This window comes from Meles meles, chromosome 8 (genome assembly GCF_922984935.1).
Source record: "Meles meles chromosome 8, mMelMel3.1 paternal haplotype, whole genome shotgun sequence".
NCBI classification, from domain to species: domain Eukaryota; kingdom Metazoa; phylum Chordata; class Mammalia; order Carnivora; family Mustelidae; genus Meles; species Meles meles.
This window is the reverse complement of record NC_060073.1, coordinates 89303981-89318676: the sequence shown is the minus strand read 5'-3', so window position 1 is coordinate 89318676 and position 14696 is coordinate 89303981.

The following is a 14696-nucleotide window of genomic DNA, read 5'->3' as shown; positions in this document are numbered from 1 at the left end:
TTCAGAGATACAAGATATCCTGGAGAGCACTAAGCATCCACAAGAAAGGGAAAGAAGCATTGTGCCTAGAAGAGATTATGCATGACACACACATTTGTGCATGGGGCTGGGAGGGGGGAGAATAAGTGGTTCAGAGAAGCTGGGAAACTCCATGTGAAACCCCAGGACCCTCAAACTGTCTTTAATAATGCTAATGTCTCCACTGAGGAGATACTGCTTGATTGATCAGGAAGTCATTGCTAGATAGAGGTGGCTTACTATGTGTATGCTCTAAATGAAAATTGCCTGGGTCAAATCTTGGCTCTGCTGTTCTCTAGCTGAGGGTTTTGGGCAATGATTTAAACTGTCTGTGCCTCAGTTTCCTCATCTAGAAGAAGACTATTGTGACAGTCAATGAATTTAATGTATGTAGATAGTTCAGAAGAGCATGTGGAACAGAGTGAGCCCTATTTAAATCTATATTATTATTGCTTACATGACAGTATGGAGGGAAAAATCTACGAAAAATCTACATTGAAGGCAGTGAACAGTGGTAGAAACAATAGAGAATCTGAAGTTAGATGGACCTGGATTTAGATATCAGCCTTAAAATTTTCCACCCATGAGAGCATGAAAAAATTACCTTTTCTTCTGAGTATTTACACCTATAAAATGTGATTAATTTTAGAAAACTCAGACAGGACCTGTTAAGAATATTTAGAATAGCGTATGGAACATATTGGGCACTCCATAAATAGCAACTCTTCTTGTGAAAAGCCACGAATCCTACCCATAAGGAGCCTCAGCCTAGAAGGGAAGAATTTAATGAAAGCTAACCACAAAGTAGAAATGCCAAGTGTCCTAAGAGTGAGAGATCTTAAGTTTTAAGTCTGGCTAAGTAGGGAGAATCAGCTGCCACTGGAAGGTTGAGACCACGTTCTACTCAGAGATAGTTGGCTCAACTTTCTCCCGACTTAACGCGTACATGGTCAGACTTGCCAGGCGCATGGCACTTACATTGCCACATCTACCCAGGGCCACCAGTGACCCTCAACACCTCCACATCCATGTTTTCTGACCCATGACAGAGCCACTGAATGTCACTCCACTCCTTCCTCCAGACAGTACCCACTAACCACTTGGGGCTGGAGCCCAGAATAAAACTAAGGTTTTTTTGTTGGGTTTTTTTGTTTTGTTTTGTTTGCTTTATTTTCTTTTATTTTTTCCCCTTTGACTTAAATATGAATATGCATCCAAGAGGCATTCTAGGTGGAAGCACAAAGAGACTGTGGGAATAACCAGGGATGTTATTGGCCTGGAATGAACAGCATGAGAGGTTGCAGCAGGATGTTAGTTGAGGAGAAGAGATAATAATAACATATAATCACAGATAATATTACTTTGCATTTACTGTACTCTAGCACTAACTAGGTGCCTCATATATAATGCTTCTTGCAGTTCTAACAAGTTTATGAGGTACATTCTATGATAGTTCCTATTTAATAAATGGGAACATAGGGCACAGAAAAGTTAGGAAATCTGCTCAGGATGGATAGCTAGTAAATGTAGATCTCGAGTTCAACCTTGAGCAGTATGGTTTCAGAGCCTACATCCTCAGTCCTTGCCCCAGACTGCATGTAGATTGAGAAAGATCATGGAAGACCTTGAATAATGGAACTTACAGGCAACAAGGAATCAATCAAAAAATAATTTTGAAGGGAGGTGATCTGGTCAAAACCAGGTGATCTGGTCTCCAGATATCCGTGTGTGAATAAATCATATGGATTTGGAGACAGGGAAATTTGCCTGCATATGAGGATGCCTGGCAAAGGACAGAGAAGGAGGGTTAGTCTGTGTGCATGTAGTGTGAGCCTGAGGCATTATTTGATAGCTGTGGATGAGCTTCAATCTAAGAGTTCCACTAATTAATTACCAGACCAAGGTTTGGATTAAGCATTAGGATGGTCGACTTCTGGAACTGTAAAAGCTCAACATGGGTGACTAAGTTGGTTATAAGTCAAGACACTGAAATCCATTCTCAGGGAAGAAGAGACAATAGAATATAGGGGTGAAATTTATCTACAGTGTTTCTTTCAAATATAAATACATTTTTATGAGCTTTATGCAAAAAAATATCATGAGGATATTTGGTAAACACAGGGGAAGGGCAAAAGCACTGTTCTAGGTTAACAGAGTATCCATGAGATTTGTGATGATGCACTTCTCAGCATCGGTTCCCCTCTGCTGGTGTTTGCTTTGGACAAAACCAGAGTTTGGGCAGGTTCCGTCATCAAGACCAGGTCAGTCAGAGTATCATGAGGTAGAGAAACACTGGAGGTCACATGACCAGTCTTCACTTTGTGGGAAGAAGAATTTCAACATACCCTGTTCAGAAAGAAGAGATTTCTTTTTTAATAAAAGTATAAATATAGCATAAATAATGTTTTCCTATAATAACACATTCTCCATGTCTAATCTACTTTCTGTGATAATCTAGTAATTATGTGGTACAGAGAAAAGATGAGAGTAGGCCAAGCCAAAGGATTGCTGGTTACATGATATACTTAAATCCAGTCAAAGTTTACTTGTTCATCTATAAAAGTAGGGCAAGAATTAAACTTTCAGCGTTGGAAGATCAAATTCTAGTTCCTGGCTGATAATTAATTTGGAAATTATAGAATACCATCAAATGTGAGTGTTGTTGGTGTTGGCATTGTTGCCTCCAGAAGACATTCTTCTTAATTAAAGGATTAGTCCTTCATTTTCTAAAGCTTACATAGAAAATGTTCTCAGTTTTCTCTCTCATAAACTAAGTTACCCCAAGGTATGGATTTTTGTGGTACAAACTCTTTCCCCAAACTAGACACCTTAATTTTAGAATCAGAGATCGATCTTGAACTGCAAAACCCCCCAGGTGCCAGAGTGTACAGAACATGGTTACCAAAGGCAACCCCCAATGAGGGGAGCTTGTTGGAGACCTTTCTAAGCAAGAAGGCACCCCTGTGTTTTCTGACTCCATCAGCTAAAAAGATCATAGTGTGCCTTCCACCATGACAGATGGGGCCAAGAGTTATTTCTTCATCACTTAGCCTTGCAATATTTGTTCATGTGAATTCAATATACCAAAGTTCTGATATATGTTTGTAGTCACTAATATCATTGCCAACTGTTGTTGCAGACATTTATTGATAATCTGTCATCTGTTCAAGATGCCAGCCAATGTTTCTCCATCCTGCCTGTTAAAGTACAAATCTTGTATATAACACACCTGACCAATTAACTCAGGATATCTATGGTTACATTACAGGCAATATTTGTTAAACTCTCCCTCTCATGATCCAAATTTCAGCCAGAGCTGAAAACTACTCTGCTAGACTCTTCCAGGAATACAAACAGAAATAAAACACAATTGCTATCTACAACAAATTTGCCTCCCAGCTGAGGAAGACAGAGCTTATATTTATATACACAGGATAGATAACTAGGCACATGTTGTCGCTGATGTCAGATATCAAATGACAACAATTAATGCAGATAGTAAGATCTTACAGGTAATGAAGTCATGCAGGAGTCTTTGTAGAGGACACGGGGTTAAGCTGGGGTGGGAGGAGGGTAGGATTTAGCTAAATGACAGGGACATCCTTGATAAGGGATTTGCATAATTATGTGAATGCAGAAACACAAAGCTTGGTGTAGAAATGACTCAGAGTCCACCTGTAGGTTGGCAAGGACAATGTATTCAATGACTAGAGTGCTCTTTCACTGCTCTGGAGAGATGGGAGGATCTCCTTGTTCACTCATGGTTGGGGTGTTGGCTCCACTTCTGTCCATGATCTTTTCCAGAAAGACTGTCCTTCTACTTCCGGGACAGGAGAGCAGAGAAAGGACAGGGAAAGGGCAGAGCTCAAAAGTTTCTCAATAGGACCCTTGCAAAAGTTATGGGACTGAGCAGGCCGGTGCTGAATAGATGGGTAGACTACGTTTCTTCCACTTGTCTTTATGTCATTTATAATTTCTCTGGCAATTTCTCTTTTATTCTGTTAGCAATTAAGGAAGTCTTTTTGAGAGTCTCAGTGTATCACAGCTCCGTTAGAGGAAGTCAAAGACAGGAGGGCTTCCTAACAACGATTAGCACACTCTTGGGGGCTTAATAGGCTTGTGGATACGGGAATCAACAGGACAGAATTCCTGATGAAGAAGACCTGAAGAGGGATGGACACTGAGCATCAACTTAACACAGTATCTTCTGGTACTCTCCTCATGTTGCACATGGGATATGAGGGTTTGCTTTAATTCTAGCCAACTTCTCAAGCTGAAGCGTGTGTCAGAGTCACCTAGAGAGCTTGTCATCAAGGTCCTGATACAGTGGGTCTGAGATGGGTCCTGAGAGTTTGCATTCCTACCAATTCCTAGGTAATGCTGGCACTGCTGGCTTGGGGACCACAAGGAGAACTGCAGAAACCACTATGTTTCCATGTGCAGGGTCCAGTCAGTGTCAGGGGAAGGGGTTCTTGTGAGGACAGAGAGGTAAGGTGGGAGAGGTGGGCAGGTGGGGATTTGAATTCCAGCCCTGCTACCTCTTCTAATGTCATCTCTATGCCATCCATCTGCTTCTTTTCCTTCCTGCAGCTTCATCTTCTACTTCTGCGAAAGGTCTGCTTAGCCAGTTTGTGGGCTTCTTGTGAGTTATTGTGAGATAACATCAAGAAAACTGTCATAGGCTATAAATGGCCATGAAAAGCAAAGTTTTGCTGTGAAATCACTTCAAAAACATGCTGCACTCTGCTCTTCAACCACCCCTCTTCCCTTGCTGGAGACAGGAGGATGAAGAGGAGGCAAACCCTTTTCTCACAGAGAACCAGTCACTAGCTCATGCTCAGAGGCTGCTGAGCTGCAATGTGAAGTCCAGAGTATGCTCAGAGTCTTGAATCATTTCACAGCATGGGCAGCCCATGCTCTTTAGATTCAGCAAGAGCTCCTCTCTGAAGCCCAGCCCATCAATTCCGCTGGCTTCCAGAGTATGTTATATTGTTTGTGGCATCAGGAGAGCTGTTCAAGCAAAGCTCTGAGACAGCTGAGTCATCAGGGGATGATGTCTCTCTCATAAGAGACAGAAGGACGAGCCTCACTCCCACAGCAGCGGAACAAATTCCTGCTTCCAGAGGGATTCCCTGGGGATAGCCAGCCCAAGAGCAATAATACACTTGTTTGGAAGCTCTGATTAAATCACTGCAACAGCTAGTTGAGGGGGCAGCTAGCTACTATTTATTGATCTGACTATATACTGTGCCAAAACCAACCCCGGGGCCTTTTAAAGGCATGGATCCTATTTGGGTCTCATAGCATACTGTAAACATGAAACTTACACTCATGTTTGAGAAGAGAACACTGGTGTGCACACATTTAAGTGACTTATCTAGGATCATATAGTGCTTCTGGTGTCAGGGAGAAATTATGTTGAGAGGAACTAACAAATATGGGGTCCTCCAAGCTTGACTCTCCCTCCTTCTTTCTCTCCATCTCCACCCCTTCCCCCCATGTCCTGAGACAATGGTGAAGCCATGGGCATCCTGAAGACTATAGGAATGATGTATGAGGGTCCCTTCAGTTTTGGTTCAATAGTATATATTTATGTGGTTTGCAACCATTTAAGTGTATAGTTGAAGGATATATGTCTAATACAAATAAATCCCTGAATTATGTGATAATAAAGACGAGTGGAACATATGACCACATTGGGGGGAAAAAGATACATTGATAACAAAAGATATACATTGTTAAAGAGGACACGTGACCACCTGGCTAGTATGCACCATTACTCAAATATTACTGGAGACCATTCAGTGTCCAAGACTACTGGTGGTGCTCATATGCAGCAGAAAGGCAAGGGAAGCTTCTCCTATTTTGACGACAATCCTAAAGATGTACATAATGTTAGTAATACTGAGTTTATTAAACTTAAAAATTGAAAAATAGGAGGAGGGGAAAGATGGTGAGGAAATAGGAAACCCCTAAAGTGAGCTAAATATTTACCAAAACACTCTGAACACCCATGAAATCAGCCTGAAATATATAAGATTATATATGTCTGGATCTCTACGGGGGCAGAAGACATCAGTGAAGAGGTAACATGGAGTGGGAACACTCAAACTGATATCACTGGATAAAGAGAAGGGGGAGGGAGCCACCAGAAGGGACCCATTGGAACGTAATACCCCAATACAAAAGGGAGGGGCCTATGATTGGGACTAGCTTTAACTTGGAGACTGGTTAAATGTACTCAAAAAGAGCAAAAGGTCTTAAGGGGCAACTGATGGAAACAGGTGGAAAGCCTGTGGCTTTCCGCTGCTTGCACCACTGCTCAGGCTGGGCACACTCCCACCCGCACCTGAGAGAACCAATTGTGGGTGCCAGCCCATGATCTCTGGCCTGCAGCCTTCCACGACCTGCACCTCTGCAGGTTGCAAGTGCACTGGAAATGGGCGTGGACCCTAGACAACAGTCCCAGCAACAGAAGCCACCTGATTTTGGGCTAGACTGGACCAATATCTCTCGTGGTTTTAGTGGCACAGGGGAGCAGAGACAAGTGGGGGCCTTGGGCAACCACTAAGAATGTGGCTGGGGGTGCCCGCCACCTGGGGGAGGTTGCATGTTCAGTGGAGTTTGCAGAGGGGCAGTCTGTGTGTTCTGGACCACCCAGAGGGGAACAGTCTGAAGCCTTGCTCTGAGGCAGAGGTCTGGGTGTGGACAGTTAAACCTCCAAAAAGCCACGAAAAACCACCAAAGGACAAAAACCTCCAGAGAACAAAAGCCTGAAAAACACATTTCCACAGAGCCAAGTCCCTCGATAGAGAGCAAGATGACTCAGCCCAAGCAGGACTGACTGAAAAACAACCTGGGAGGCCCTGCCCCCAGAAGACAAGCCAAAAGAACAAGAGGACAACCACCACAGGGTCCCCATAAAACTGTAAATCCCCAACATCAGGGTAAAACAATATATTAATCTCCCAGTACTGCCCCAAACCTGTATATTGCATAGATGCAACTTTTCTTTCTTTTTCTAATTCATTCTCACAATTCTTGTTCTGTTAATTTTTCAACCCATTTACCATTACAACTAGAGAATTAATACAACATATTCCATAATAAGTTTTGACTTGAAATTTTTTTATACATACACCTGTGATTCTTATTCTTTTCTTTTCTTTTTTTTTTTTATTTCTTTTCAGTGCACTAGAATTCATTGTTTATGTACCACACCCAGTGTTCCATGCAATATGTGCCCTCCATAATAGTCACCACCAGGCCAACCAAACCTCTCACCCCCCCCCACCCCTTCAAAACCCTCACATTGTTTTTCAGAGTCCATAGTCTCTCATGGTTCGACTCCCCCTCCAATTTACCCCAACTCCCTTCTCCTCTCCTCCCAATGTCCTCCATATTATTTCTTATGCTCCACAAAGAACTGAAACCATATGATAACTGACCCTCTCTGCTTGACTTATTTCATTCAGCATAATCTCCTCCAGTCCGGTACATGTTGGTACAAAAGATGGGTATTCATCCTTTCTGATGGAGGTGTAATATTCCATCGTACATAAGGACCATATCTTCTTTATCCATTCATCTGTTGAAGGGCATCTTGGCTCCTTCCAGAGTTTGGCGAATGTGGCCATTGCTGCGATGAACACTGGGGTACAGATGGCCCTTCTTTTCACGGCATCTGAATCTTTGGGGTAAATACCCAGTAGTACAATTGCAGGGTCATAGGGTAGCTCTATTTTTACTTTCTTAAGGAATCTCCACACTGTTCTCCAAAGTGGCTGCATGCACCAACTTGCATTCCCACCAACAGTGTCAGAGGGTTCCCCTTTCTCCACATCCTCTCCAACACTTGTTGTTTACAGTCTTGTTGATTTTGGCCATTCTAACTGGTGTAAGGTGGTATCTCAATCTGTGGTTTTGATTTGAATCTCCCTGCTGGCTAATGATGAACATTTTTTCATGTGTCTGTTAGCTGTTTGTATGCCTTTTTGGAGAAGTGTCTCTTCATGTCTTCTGCCCATTTTTTGATGTGATTATCTGCTTTGTGTGTGTTGAGTTTGAGGAGTTCCTTATAAATCTTGGATATCAGCCCTCTGTCTGTAGTGTCATTTACAAATATCTTCTCCCGTTCCTTGGGTGGCCTCTTTGTTTTGTTGACTGTTCCCTTTGCTGTGCAGTCTTGATGAAGTCCCCAAAGTTCATTTTAGCTTTTGTTTCCTTTGCCATTGGAGACATGTCTTCAAAGAAGTTGCTGTGGCTGATATCGAAGAGGTTACTGCTTATGTTCTCCTCTAGGATTTTGATAGATTCCTGCCTCACATTGAGTTCTTTTATCCGTTTTGAGTTTATCTTTGTGTATGGTGAAAGAGGATGGTCAAGTTTCAATCTTCTATACATAGTTATCCAATTTTCACAGCACTATTTATTGAAGAGACGGTCTTTTTTCCACTGCATATTTTTCCTGCTTTGTCGAAGATTATTTGATCATAGAATTGAGGGTCCATATCTGGGCTCTCTACTCTGTTCCACTGGTCTATGTGTCTGTTTTTGTGCCAGTACCATGCTGTCTTGGTGATCACAGCTTTGTAGTAAAGCTTGAAATCAGGTAACATGATGCCCCTAGATTTGTTTTCTTTTTCAACATTTCCTTAGCAATTCGGGGTCTCTTCTGATTCCATACAAATTTCAGGATTATTTGCTCCAGCTCTTTGAAAAATACCGGTGAAATTTTGATTGGAATGGCATTGAAAGCATAGATTTCTCTAGGCAGTATAGACATTTTAACAATGTTTATTCTTCTCATCTGTTGGCATGGAATGCTTTTCCATCTTTTTGTGTCGTCTTCAATTTCTTTCATGAGTGTTCTGTAGTTTCTCGAGTACAGATCATTTACCCCTTTGGTTAGGTTTATTCCAAGATATCTTATGGTTCTTGGTGCTATAATAAATAGAATAAATTCTCTAATTTCCCTTTCTATATTGTCAATGTTAGTGTAGAAGAAAGGAACCGATGTCTGTGCATTGATTTTGTATCCTGCCACATAACTGAATTGCTGTATGAGTTCTGGTAGTTTGGGAGTGGAGTCTTTTGGGTTTTCCATATAAAGTATCATGTCATCTGCAAAGAGAGAGAGTTTGGCTTCTTCTTTGCCAGTTTGAATACCTTTAATTTCTTTTTGTTGTCTGACGTCTCTTGCTAGGACTTCTTTTTTTTAAATTTTATTTATTCATTTGACAGAGAGAGAGATCACAAGTAGGCAGAGAGGCAGGCAGAGAGAGAGAGGGAAGCAGGCTCCCCACTGAGCAAAGAGCCCGAGGCCGCAAAGAAGAAGCCAACAGGTGAGAAGAATAAACATTGTTAAAATGTCTATACTGCCCAGAGAAATCTATGCTTTCAATGCCATTCCAATCAAAATTCCACAGGCATTTTTCAAAGTCTTAGAACAAACAATCTAAAATTTGTATGGACCCAGAAAAGACTCTGAGTTGCTAAGGAAATGTTGAAAAAGAAAACAAATCTAGGGGCATCATGTTACCTGATTTCAAGCTTTACTACAAAGCTGTGATCACCAAGACAGCATGGTACTGGCACAAAAACAGACACATAGACCAGTGGAACAGAGTAGAGAGCCCAGATATGGACCCTCAATTCTATGATCAAATAATCTTCGACAAAGCAGGAAAAATATGCAGTGGAAAAAAGACCGTCTCTTCAATAAATAGTGCTGTGAAAATTGGATAACTATGTATAGAAGATTGAAACTTGACCATCCTCTTTCACCATACACAAAGATAAACTCAAAACGGATAAAAGAACTCAATGTGAGGCAGGAATCTATCAAAATCCTAGAGGAGAACATAAGCAGTAACCTCTTCGATATCGGCCACAGCAACTTCTTTGAAGACATGTCTCCAATGGCAAAGGAAACAAAAGCTAAAATGAACTTTGGGGACTTCATCAAGACTGCACAGCAAAGGGAACAGTCAACAAAACAAAGAGGCCACCCAAGGAACGGGAGAAGATATTTGTAAATGACACTACAGACAGAGGGCTGATATCCAAGATTTATAAGGAACTCCTCAAACTCAACACACACAAAGCAGATAATCACATCAAAAAATGGGCAGAAGACATGAAGAGACACTTCTCCAAAAAGGCATACAAACAGCTAACAGACACATGAAAAAATGTTCATCATTAGCCAGCAGGGAGATTCAAATCAAAACCACAGATTGAGATACCACCTTACACCAGTTAGAATGGCCAAAATCAACAAGACTGTAAACAACAAGTGTTGGAGAGGATGTGGAGAAAGGGGAACCCTCTGACACTGTTGGTGGGAATGCAAGTTGGTGCATGCAGCCACTTTGGAGAACAGTGTGGAGATTCCTTAAGAAAGTAAAAATAGAGCTACCCTATGACCCTGCAATTGTACTACTGGGTATTTACCCCAAAGATTCAGATGCCGTGAAAAGAAGGGCCATCTGTACCCCAGTGTTCATCGCAGCAATGGCTACATTCGCCAAACTCTGGAAGGAGCCAAGATGCCCTTCAACAGATGAATGGATAAAGAAGATATGGTCCTTATGTACGATGGAATATTACACCTCCATCAGAAAGGATGAATACCCATCTTTTGTACCAACATGTACCGGACTGGAGGAGATTATGCTGAATGAAATAAGTCAAGCAGAGAGGGTCAGTTATCATATGGTTTCAGTTCTTTGTGGAGCATAAGAAATAATATGGAGGACATTGGGAGGAGAGGAGAAGGGAGTTGGGGTAAATTGGAGGGGGAGATGAACCATGAGAGACTGTACTTTGAGAAACAAACAAGATTTTGGAAGAGAGAGGTTTGGGGGTTGGGTCTGCCTGGCGATTGGTATTAAGGAGGGCATGTATTGTATGAAGCACTGGGTCAGATGCATACACAATGAATTTTGGGACACTGAAAAAATAAAATTAAATTTAAAAATTAAATAAACTTCAAAATAAATAAATAAAATAATCATGCTTGAACAAGTGTCAGATAATCTTTTTCTCTTTGTCATAGAAAATTATGTCATGAAATCATTGTGACATATCAAACAAAAAAATTGTAGCAATAATATAATTACAGGAGTATGTCAGACATTTGACTAATATGTTACTTTTCTAGATCTTGTAGGGATTCTTAGTTTTTTAAAATTAGTAATTCATTGTGATCTTCCATTCTAAAAACACTTCCTCCTATAAAACTGCTTTTGTGTCCATAATGCCTTTTTCTTTTTCTCTTAAATAATTTCTTCCCTGTTGCACAAGTCTTAGTCCTTGGACTCCTGGACCCACTGGGTGGGAAGTCCACTGTCTTCCCCTGGGCAGGCAGGGATTGCACAATATGATTACACCTGTTTGGTGCCTTCTCACCTCTACTTTCTTTCCTTCCCTCTTGCCTGTTTCCAGGACCCTTGTCAATTCTATGGGCTCCATGGGGCTTCCTTATGGAATTTGCTGTGGTCTCCTTTATCACTGTCAGAGTAATCTAGCTTTATTAAAGTTACTTGCATGTATTTCTGTCTCTTCAATTAGACCATGAATTCCTTAGGGGCAGTGATGTTGTCTTATTCACTTTTCTGTTTTCAGAACCACGCCGGATTATTGGTACCTAATAAGCACACAATCAATGTGTATATCATCTATTTAACCTGATTCTGGGGAGGTGTCCAAAACTACAGTAAGACTGAGTATTTTTGTCAGTAAGGAGCAGAAAGCAGAGCCTTCTCCAATGTGAGTAAGTGACACAGCAACTTTCCTCTAAGGACTTTGGGAACCCAGGATCTTAGGAGGGTGGACCAGTTGTCTTATAAATATCCAGGAATGGGTATCATGTGGCAGAGATTGATGTGGCAGAGATTGACTAACTGTTCACCAAAGTGATTCCTCATCCTTTCAGACAAAAAGCAAAACTGTAATCCCATCCTTTGCAATTACCTATGGAGATGTGGTAGTCTTGGCTAGTAGAATATGAGCAGAAAGAGAGTTGGCTTGCACAATTGTGGAGGCTTGGTGAGTCCAAAATCTAACAGGAGAGACTGGCAGACTAGAAACTCAGGAAAGAGCTAATGTTGCATCTAAAGTCTAAAAGCCTCTGCTGCAGAATTCCCTCTTGTTTGGAAGCAGTTAGTGTTTGTTCTACTCATGCCATCAACTGATCAGATGAGACCCACCACATTATGGTAGATAATCTGCTTTACTCCAAATCCATTGGTTGAAATTTTAATCTCATCCAAAAAGTACCTTTATAGAAACATCTAGAATAATGTTTAACCAAATAACCAAATATCTGGGCACTGTGGCCCAGTCAGGTTAACACATAAAATTAACTGTCACAAATCTATTATTTGTCAACTTGGCACATACACATACCTTAAACTAAACTTAATCTCCAGATAAACACAATAACAAAGTAATAACTCTTCCTAAAATGATATAACTACTGTGTGTACAAGCAAAAGCACTAGCCCTTTCACCAGAAAAGAATGTGAAATCTTTGGGTAATTTTCACTCTTCTTCTTGATATTCCATAACTAATAGCACAATATAAAATTAACAGTAATTAAATACAAGTCAATATATCTTATGTTACATGATTAAGAGATGAGAGAGAAAAGAAAACAGAGATATTTACACATATACACATATTTATTACAAATGAAGGAAGATATACTTATGGCAATTTTAGTCTTTGTTACTATAACTGGTCACCGGTTATAGTTGATCTTCATAATTATCTTCCACTACCCATTCCCTACCCCTGCTGTTTTCAGCAAGCACTTTAGCTGGTTATGGTTCTTTACCTGATGGGAAACCAACACTGACATTCTTGAAGAGTCCGGGTCATTAGCAGGCCTGAGTTGAATTATAGTTTTTAATTGACCTTAAAGGGCATGGTGATACTAAGAGATTCCCTGAAGGATCTCCTATATTCCAGACATATTCCTCCTTACCTGAAGTAGCAGTCCAAATTTCCCTTGGCAGTCAGGATCAGTCACTCTAACCAATAACATAAGTCTTTTCTTTGTTGATTCAGAGGCACAAGGAGCCCAGAGTGTCCATGTGGCAGCCTTAATTTCAAGTTCAATAAAATCATCATTGTGTCTTCTGGTGGAAATATTCATCCCTTTGGAACAAAGTCTCCTAGACCAATAGAAAATAAGGTTGTGGAGGCAGGAAGCAAAAATTTTGCAGGTGGGTCACTGGTGTTAATAGTGAGTAGTGCCAGTCCCATTTTTAGCCTCTGATTTCTGGATTTGAAACATAAGAAAATGTGCATTTACAGACAGGCTTCTTTTCTCTTTCCTTCTTCTGCCAGCTGAAAGGAGTCCATGAGGCCTCAGTGGTGTCATAGGAAGTAAGGAGCCTGACTCCAGAAAGGGCCACAAAGAAGACATCCCATAATCCAGAAACACCCAGCTGGATATTTTGAGAGTGTTATTGGCAGAAAATTAAATTAACCCTCTAGAAATATCCACATCCCAATCCCCAAAACCTGTGAATGTGTTACCTTCTGGCAAAAGGGACTTTGCTAATGTAATCTTGAGATGAGAAGAATATTCTGGATTATCCAATGGCCCACTGTAATTGTAAGGATCCTTCCAAAAGAAAAAGGAATGCAAGAGGCTCAGAGTCAGAGGAGGAGATACAAGTGCTGAAGCAGAGTTGGAGTGAGGCAGTGATTGGCTTTGCAAGTGGAGGAAAGGGCCATGAGCCAATGAATGCTGGAGGCATTCTGGAAGCTGGACACAGCCAGGAAATGGTTTTTCCCCAGATCCCCCAGAGGAATGCAGCCCTCAGGACACCTAGATTTAAGCCCAGTGAGGCCTATGTCAGGCTTCTCTGTAACTGTGAGAATTTGTGTTTTAAACTAAGTTTGTGACATTTTGTTACAGAAGCATAGGAAACCAACACAGTGCATAATTAATAAATTGCATTATATTAAACCATTGATATGTTGGAACTGTTTGGTTAAGCAGTTGAGCTAATGTAAACAACATACTTGAGAACTAAGAAATATAGTTTCCAGATTTGAATAGTGAGATTGAAAAGCATTACAGCCCCTTTCTCCTCTTGAGACCAACTGCCCTTTTAAACTGTTTCTAGACTTGCTTTACTCTGAGTCTCTTGTTCCTATTCTCTGCTCTTGGGGGCACACATGGCCTAGCAGGCCACACTGTTTCTAGACTAGATTTACTCTGAGTCTCTTGTTCCTATTCTCTGCTCTTGGGGGCACACATGGCCTAGCAGGCCCTTGGTGTGGCATTTCAGCAACAATGCCTTACTTAATACTCATGCTAAGAACAAACAAGTTGAAAGATGTCAAAGCTGAATTTGTCTAATGCTTTAATTGGTGCTTATTTTAGACAGTTCATTTAAAAGTTCCCAACTTCTGCCAGATGTACAATCAAGCTGACCTGATGAGAGAATCTGTGCTATGACAGAGCAATGAGCTAATTAAAGGGCTCCTGCTCTCCCCAGCTCTGGATTAATGTGTTTATGTCACTTAGATATCACTCCTGGAAAACTCTGTCCCTAGTATATGATCAATAAACATTTGTTGAGTAAATGAATGGCTCAATGGGGAACATGAGAAGCTGGAAGATCCAGATTTCACTTGGTTTAAGACACATCCAGGA